Source organism: Temnothorax nylanderi, unplaced genomic scaffold (assembly GCF_030848795.1).
Source record: "Temnothorax nylanderi isolate EJ_2023f unplaced genomic scaffold, tnyl_v1.0 TNYL_tig0200_pilon, whole genome shotgun sequence".
Lineage (NCBI taxonomy): Eukaryota > Metazoa > Arthropoda > Insecta > Hymenoptera > Formicidae > Temnothorax > Temnothorax nylanderi.
Window position 1 is genome coordinate 152,506 of NW_027249262.1, and position 9,141 is coordinate 161,646.

Here is a 9,141-nt window from a genome sequence, read left to right on the forward strand (position 1 = left end):
CAATAATCAAAAGATTGATTTAATACTGTTTATGCTTTTATACCCTTTATTCCGCTTTCGTGATATACGGTTTATTTATCTTTCTCCTGATAAATATGAAATGTCAAAGCAACCAATAAATAAATACTAGCGCAAGGGGAAAACTGCGGTTGTTAGCGATAAGGATATAAATTTGACAAATTGCTATTTCTGAAAAGCAGCTTTATAAATTATTTTTGTCCTTTTCTAAAATATTTACAATATTAATACATTTATCAGTCGGCTTTTTAGATTAAAATGTCAATTGTAATTGCTATTCACTAATATGTATTATAATATATACAATATATATTATAATATATATTTATTGTACATATAGATGTTTGTATATATACGCACAATATTTACATCATATCATAGTATATACTGTAAATTTGGAATGTAATCTTTTATATATAGAGAACAAAAAATATATGATTTTTTTTATCTATAATGTTACGAATATTTTTGTAGATATGTTATTACGGTAACTATCTTCTACCACAATTGACATAATACATTCTTACTTTTTAGTAAAATTCTATGCCAGTTGTAACATAGTTAATTAATTTATGTGATTAATTGATGAATATTACAATTCAAGATATTCTTAATGTGTTCTAAATATTATGATCGCGTAGGATTAAAAACAGAATATGAGATAAATCTGATCGTTTAATATTATAGCCTAACGATAATATAGCTGCAATGTAATTACATTCTTTGTCAAATTATGTCAAGTAGGCAAGAATAAAATCATATCTACACAAATGAAAATGAACAAATGTGCACGGGTTATCAATAATAAGTACTACTACATGTCGTTAAATAAAACGCGCAGTCGAGAATAATAAAATACAAGTTTTTGTTGCATTAGTTAGAGATAACAACTCAGATTTAATATTGTATGCCCATAATGCATACGAGCGATCAAATTTCGGTTTTTCACCTTCTTGTTATCATTCTGAAGCGTCGAAATAGCTGATAATGGATATTTCATCGTTCTATTGTCAAAATGTAGGTTGCAAGCAATCATTTGTTATATCATTTATTCAGTTCAGCTAACTGTTTACATACAAGTCTTTGTCCAGGCTCAAATTTTTCGTCACAAGTATGTACAAGTCATACAGACAGTGTTTTTTGGAAGATCTTTCATGACATCGCTATTTACCGATTTATTTCGATGCTGCTTTAATAAAAAAAAAACGGTTGTTATTATATATAAATATAATTCACGTTTTAAAATAAGCATACACATTTCCTCATTTACCTGTTAAGGAAGTACTGCGAAAAGTTGTCAGTTAAGTCTCACGGTTATAACGTATTCAGGTATGAATATCCCACATTAAGATTGTTCTAAAATAATGATTAATTAAAGAATAATAATTACAAATTATTTTATTTTAATGGTAATAAGCCATTGTATTAAAAAAAAATGATAGTTTCTTCTTAATTTTACCAAAAATATAATACCTTATGACTTTATGTAACCATCCATTATACGATATTCTTCGTAAAAATGTAACGTACAAACAATGTTTATGTAGTACAATTAAATATAAAATTACATCTAAGTTAATTATTATTTCTATTGCGGCGAAGTAAAATAAGATTGTTCATAACTTTGAGTATTATGTAAAAAAAAATAGAGTAATATACCAATGAAATTTAAGAAGAAAATGATATTAGATTTCGTCGAAAAAAAAAATGACAAATAGCTCCATGGTCGAATAACTCTACCGCACGTTATACGTTCAAATCAAGACTGATAGTTGACTAAAATCTTACGCCAGAGATGTTTCTCCGCGAGAAAAGAACTGCGGAAAATACCTCGTTGTATTGAAACATTACTCTGGTGCCTACCTTCAGAACTAAGCAAAATAAACATATAATTGGTGAGCGTGGAGGTTGAAAGCAAAACACAATCGGAACGACAGACATCTTTGCGACGATCATCACTAGACATAGGGTGGCGAAGAGTTACAGTTGTATCGTATAACTATAGTCGGCAACTGCAATAGTCGTGAAATTATGGCAATATCGCGTTGACATTTAGCAGATACTCTTGAAAGCTGCTCGCATGCTCTTTCAGGGTTGTTAATACGAGCGAAGGTGTAAAGCGGTGCGAAAGGTAATGTATAATGTTATAACGGTGCCGGTCCTACTTTTATGATTACCACGAAGGTAATTACTGAGTGGAGCGCTTCGCGCCGCTTATCTTGCGCGTCGTTAAATTCTGACTGTACCACTAATTACATGTATGCGATGTGTGCGTCGAATCTCTGAATGACTAGCTTTAGAATAACTGGCTAAGAATAGAAGTAACTGTTAATAATAATTTTTAAATACTATTGAAGGTTACGGAATTTAATTTTATCCTGGAACGCTACTGAATGTTACTAAAATTATTATAATTTTATGTAAGTATTATAAAAATTTTTCTTTGCAAATATAATTAACTGTACTAAGCTAATATTAGAAGGTAGCGGATCTCGCAAAGATATATGCGAATAAATTATCAAATGCACAAGTAGAGCAATAAAAGTTTTAATCGACCTTTTGTTTATTTACTTGAAAAAAAATGTTTTTATTAAATCGAAAGATTAATATTCGAGTAATTAAGTCTCGCTCGTTAGGACACCTCGACATTATTAATGTGTATATTTGCATGTACATAGGTACACCAGAGCAATTGTAATTTATGAAGAAATTATTTCAGCAATAGATGATATATCGTGCACTATCATTATTGATAAATAATCTTTTACAGTTTTAATATTAATGAGTGCATTTGAATTGTTTTGTTTTGTTTTCCACGTTGAGCATACTTTAGCATTTCCTATGTCAATAATGTAATACACGAAGCTGTTTTACATCAGAATTGGAGAATATTCAATTTCAAAGACTTGGTAACTCACTGTATACGATCGGGTATCAATTAATGTCCATTCATTTATGCGCGGCATTTTAAGTAGAAAATTATGATAAATGCATATCATTCTTTGTTACGTCATTAATATTATTATACCGTTTTTCTATTTAAGTCGCACAAAACACTCGGTGTCGGTGCTGGCTGGAGGGACGTTGAATTCTCGTAAATTCGCGCTAAATGGAAAAATAATATTTTTATGAATTATTAATCCTAACAATTGTCAACACTACGCACAATAAATATATGGTTTTTACGAATAAAATTCGTTGAAATTTTGAATAGAAATTGCTTTTTATCGCGCGTTTCTATTGCATAGCGCTGAACGCGCGAATCTATATGGATGTAACTTTGTCGGATTTTTCATACCTTTCTGGATCATGTTCATATTTTCGCTATAGAACGTTGGTAAATGAAAAGGCACAATATTCTGTACCGTTGTCTCTTTCTAAAAGCATATATACATTAAGCAAGATCCATCAGTCAACGAAGCTTTTCTCTTTCCAACGTTTTGTCAACGGAACGTTGACCGAGAGACCTTAGATGAAAAAGACAAGAACAAAGCACACAATATGTACTTTTCATTTTCGTGAATTTCATGAATAGAGCGCGTTAGATTCGCATTTTAAATCAATAGTATAATAAAAAAAATTAAGTTAAGCGCTTTAATATTTTCAGTAGCAAATTGGAGTTTTCTTTAACTTATGCTGTTCTTAAAAAAGATTTGATGTTAACGCACAATGGACGGATGAGAAGTTACAACGCTAATTAGCTCAAAACAGTGGTGTTGTAACTTATCCTATTGTTAAATAACATAATGAGTCTTGCTCGCACAGATTTTTACAAATGATAGTGGGAGTTATACTTATTTATTGTTTTTGTCTTTATTAGCAGTCTCGAAATAATGGATATCATTATTCATACAAATTTCGTAGGAAAACTTTTCATTAATTAGTGACTCGGACTCGGGGACTGACAGAGTAATCCTCTCAAAACTTACGAGATGCATAACTTTAAAGAAATATCTTCTTCGATATATCGTATGTGCGCTCATACTCTTTCATAACTACGAAAGCGAGTACGATCAAAGCGAATACATCGATTACAAGTTGTTGCAAAGAAATTGATTGCACTTTAACTCCACGGTTTTAATATGCTAAATTGATAGTAACATTTTTAATATGCTGAATAATATTAAATGTTTAATTAATAAAGATTCAATTTTATTTGTTTGTAATACACAAATTACTTGTATAAATTTTAGCTATGTACGTTTAATGATTGTTTCAAATACAGTAAAAAAAATCCATATTCATAACTCGGTATCTAGCACTGATCGTTTCATTCTGTATCTTGCTTGTCTCATGCAACGTCATTTCCTGAGAATCTTATTACCTTCAATTGTTAAGTGAAGTGAAGTACAGAATGCGAACGCGCGGTCTTCGGAATTTAAAATTCTAACAAGATGAATCTGCAAGTAACAAAGGAACGAATTTAAAAATTAATATAGATGGATTTTTGAAAGCTTGCTAATCGCTTTTAACTCTCTTTAACGTACGTTGAAGCGAACGAAAGTCAATTAATTATTTTCGTTAGACAATCATTTCTATATCCAACCTTGGACAGAGTTGCTCGATATTGATCTGATTCATCCTCCCATCGCGTATTTACCGTGTCCGATGTTACTCTACCAATGCGGCAAGTTACGACGTGTTTTACGACGCACGTTAGTTCGTTGTAACGACGAGAGCTGCTCGCACGTGCGTTTTCCGGAGGAGAAACATGTTCCTTTTCTTTTTTTTCTTTTTATATCGTATCACGTTATCGGGCCGTGTTTTTATACATCGTCTGCGACGCCGCTCACGTTGCTTCCGGACATTTCCTACTCCGCTCTCTGTTTTACATCGCCGCGGTGGCGGCGATCATTTTTACGCAGTGGTGAATCTAACGTCACAATTTAATCTCGAGCCGTGAAATTGCACGAGTCGGCAAATTAGAATCGGGCGGTTATGGACGACTATATCGAGCCTGGAGTTGCGCACGCACGCTTTCCGCGGACGCCCCGCGACAAATGTCTCTTAATGAATCCTCGACGGTTGACGGATGTAAGGGTTGGTTAAAGCGATTAACGACATTTGCTGTCAAACTAATGTCGTTTGAAGGCAATTACAGTCGTTATGCATGTTTCGTTACCAAACCACAAGTATAATTTCCTCTCAAAATGTACGTGCGCGCATCTCGTCTGTTTTTCTTACGCTATTCTCCATTAAAATTGTTTATTCTATAGCTGCATATGCATAACGTAAGACTGTCTAGTGTCTAGTCCAATGAGCATCCAGCCATATTGATTTACATAACAGCATGTTTTACGTTGGATGCTTATTGATCTAGGCAGTCTTATACTCTAACAGCAAATGTATATTCTGAGAATGTTCAGAGGATATCGTAAAGTATAAAATATTATAAGGATGTTCTCAGTATATTAAGTACATCCTTAGTATATTCTATAGATGTACAGGATATTATTGCTATTAAGGATGTTATGCATATGCAGTTATGTCATTTTGTGTGTGACAGGCCTTAAATCCATTAGATGACGATTGTGCACGCGCGGAGCACACTTCCCTGTAAAATTGACGCGCGTTTCCAATCTTTCGATTATATGTATGTGGGGAAGAGGATTAAATCGCGGTCGGTTTGGAGTGTCGCCTACCATTTACCGAGTGGTCATTCATTAATGGCTAACGAAATGGCGATTCAATTTGCAGTAAATATCTTTGCGTCGGTTTTAGTTGATGTGTCTGCTCAGTCTAATCTTAATACCAATTGATTGTACAAAAAGATAATAATTATTTAATAAGAGTAGAAAATAAAAGGGAAGCTTGACTAATCGTGCAGAATTTATATATCATTTTATCAAAAAAGTTTATACTAGTTTGTAAGCAAGAGTTTATAGAAAAATAAACGACACTTATCATGTATATCAAAATTTAGCTAGTAACACATTTTCTAGTCGAGAACAGGATGGTTATAGAAGTTTGTATGAAAATATACCTGAAATCGCTTCACTTGTCGCCTCTTTCGTGTTTGGAATAATCATCGAGCTACACGTATCTCACGACACATCTTATATATAAACAGGAATAGCCTATAGATAACGTCTCCGCATAAATAGATTAAACGTTCCACTAAGAATATATAACCGCACTTTTATTCGATTTAAGCGCAACTATATCGCGTGGAAAATTCAGTACAAGGCGCAGTATGCTTTTACAATCCATTGAGAATTTGTTTTTTATAACTTGTAATAAGCGAGGGTTGAGTCTCATAGAATGACGCATGAAGAGCGTTCTCGCATACTGTAATATAATGACGTCCGCATATCCGATATGTGTCGTCACGGAGTTAGGGAGTAGAGGGAAGGGTCAATGCATTTCATGTTAAGCAGAAAACCGTCCATTGCCCTTTACGAGGAATTTATTTATACTTTTTATACACATATACTTTTTATTCGGCCGCAAAAATGTACACATATTTTTTCCGAGATAACGATAACTTGGAAGATACAAATTCAGACGAAGAAAAATAAAGAAGAAGACTTATATTTAATATTTCTTTGAACATATTGCACCGTTTATTTATTCGAATTGATCCAGCGTAACGTAGCTGTTTTAACGTCGAAGATGGAAAGGAAACTTTAAAGGGTGGAAGTAGCTCGTTGTAGTTGGAGGGTAGTTGAGAGAGTTATCTTACAAGCCATTTTTCTAAACTTCTTTTTAAAGCTTTCCTCGCCATTTCGTAATGACTGGAAGAGAAAAATAAGTCTATCATCTCTTTGAATAATTGGAAGAATAGTACAATCCGCTGATTTTCTTACGCTTTAATTTTTTTTTTCTCAGACACGTTTCATATTATTTTTGCATTCTTAATAAAAAAGTGCGCTCATTATCCAAGAGTATTTTTCTTGGGATAAGACAAAGGAACATTACAATAATTTCTCTCTTTGTTATACTGAACGCTTGATTGAAATGTTTGTTACTTGTTATATTTTCTTTATAGGTACATACAGATTTTACCTTAAATTATTTATCATTCCTATCAGATCTTCTAAAATCAGTGTCTCTCGAAGCGTTTTCATTACGTAAACGTGCAATTGTTCGGTATAAAATGTTGCCTGGAATAACGTTTCCAACGTTTAATGATTTTTTTTATCGCTACCTTAAAAGCCCCACAAGCACCTTTGCAGCCGAAAGGTGGTTGAAGTAAAATACTATCCTGAAGATGGGTAGAAAAAATGTAGGGGAGTGAGATTTTAATCAGTATCCTTGAAAATCATTTTAAAACTGGAATTATCGTGTGATATCATATATTCAATGGATTGCTTATTAATTTAATCTAATTATCAGAGATTATTACTAAAAATCCATTGGTGATATCTGTTACCAATATCATGATAAATTTAAGATAAGGATGCAAGACACGTCAGACCTTTACATATCAACGTGAACATTAGATGAAGAATAATAGAGCATAGTAATTAAAGCAATTTAATTTATTATCGCCATTCTAGTTAGTCTAGAATTATTTTTATGCCATAAAAATTATATTTAAATCCAGCAAGATAAAATCGGTCTATTAATCATCGTTTAATCCAGTTACGCGAATTTGCGAATTCTAGATAGATAGGTATTCTTGCCGTAGCACTAAATCGCGGCGCATTTTATGATACTAATCTATTTATAAAAGTTGCCGTATTTTACGAGATAAACAATATTTTGTGAGCCTGGTAAAGTCTTGTAAAAAAGGATATTACCAAAAAGTACCTATGTTACCAAAAAGGATATTACCGAAATTTTACAAACGTATATCTACAAGAAAATATTATATACGTAGCGATTGTGCGTTTGTAGATTAGAATGTATTAAATTTTTTGTTACGGTCGAAAAGAATCCAACTAAATACGAAAAATAATCAATATAATTCGTACATAGTATAATATATGAAGAATTTACAAACTTAAGGATTTTTTAAAATCTATTCTTTATTATAAACCTGTTTTTTCTTAAAAAATTAAAAGATTTTATTTAAATTTTGACATAATTTATTTTAAAATAATTCTAGAACTATGTTACTGCAATTCTAGAACTATGTTTAGCTTATGTAGTTAATTGCTCAAATACATTATTTTGTAAAAAAATCATAGAATCTCACTTCTCAAAGTTTTCATGTGTGAGAATACATGCGCGCTGGACAAGATTAATACTCCCAATTGCACTGTATATAATGTAATGTATACAATGGTATAAGCGTTACTACGCGTGGATATGAATGAGAAAAGGTAGAGATGTGATTTTGGAAGATAGAACATTACAAGATTGAAAGCAGCGATCATTAGGTATAAATGAAACCGTATTATTCCAACCCTCCCTGCGCAGATATAAAAATCCACTTTTTGAGCATCCCCTTTTGGAGGATCGTAATGTCTCTGTTATCTGATATTATTATCTACATTTTTCGTGTTTTCCCAATTTTATTTTATCGTTCTATTTTTACGCAAGTCGCAGTGATCATAATTGAATTGCGAGGAAAGAATGATAATCATAAGAAACACGAATTAGGATTCAATAAAACCGTTTACGCAATATTAAGTTATTATAATTATTAATTAAAATTTGAAGTTAAATTAATTTAAAAGATGGATATTCTTCTTTCGATTATTTGCTTTTTTCGTTTCTTCTTTAAATATATTTAATATAAAAAATTCGGAATGCAATAAAAAATGCAAAATTTATTATAATGCAAGAAAGCAATACATATTTAAAAAAAAGTTTCTGAAATGGTTTTAAACCTCAGAATGCGGAACGCGACTGTTTATTTGGCTATGAATAGATCGTAGAGTAGAGTTAATAAATATTTATCACTTAAATGGCTAGATCGAGACGATATAACGCGATCATATATGCTTTGAAATTGTAGAGTCTTGTGAGCATTAATCATTTATAGCAGACATCTATATATTGCCAGAGCGCAAATGTCATAATGCTACCTAACGTTATACGTTATTTAATATTACACTTTTATTTTATTTTATGCAATGCTGACATTTAAAACTTGTTAATAAAATTTTCGAAGATATGTTTGTATTGAAACAAACTTTGTATTGAAAGTATTGAAATCGTGTACATATTTAGATA

At 31.7% G+C, this 9,141-nt stretch overlaps 1 protein-coding gene across 3 annotated transcripts in view; it reads left to right on the plus strand.

The window, feature by feature from the left end:
* Positions 1–9,141, plus strand: part of Tk (tachykinins) — a 71,445-nt gene that overhangs the window by 19,590 nt on the left and 42,714 nt on the right. The gene's annotated exons all lie outside the window — the stretch shown is intronic.